Below are 437 nucleotides of genomic sequence, written 5' to 3' on the forward strand. Positions count from 1 at the left end.
CAATCGATCGGCTTTAGTTAGCAGCAGTAGCAAAGGAATCGCTCGATCGGGTTCAGTTAACAGCCATCGATCGATCGCTCGGGTTCAGTAACGCATAGCGTGTAGTGCAATCGCTCGGGTTCAGCTAGAGCCCAACGCCTCGCTCGGGTTCAGTTAGAGCCAACGCCTCGCACGTGTACGAGAGAAACGCGCGTAACCGGCAACTCCCCGAAATTTTCCTCACCCTCGCTTCTACCATGGTTTTTTCCGTCATGGACGACCCAAAGAATGTCATGCAGTTGCGTCTCCGGCCCGCCCAGGACGAAAAGCCCATTTTCTGTCATGGTTTTTTGTCATAGAAGTAGGAGCCCACCACATCTATGATGATATCGGGTTTTGTCACAATTATCGTCATAGAAGTGTCATATGTATGACAGAAAAAAATTTCGTTCGGCCCA

Source organism: Triticum dicoccoides, chromosome 5B, assembly GCF_002162155.2.
Source record: "Triticum dicoccoides isolate Atlit2015 ecotype Zavitan chromosome 5B, WEW_v2.0, whole genome shotgun sequence".
In the NCBI taxonomy this organism is placed as follows: Eukaryota; Viridiplantae; Streptophyta; class Magnoliopsida; order Poales; family Poaceae; genus Triticum; species Triticum dicoccoides.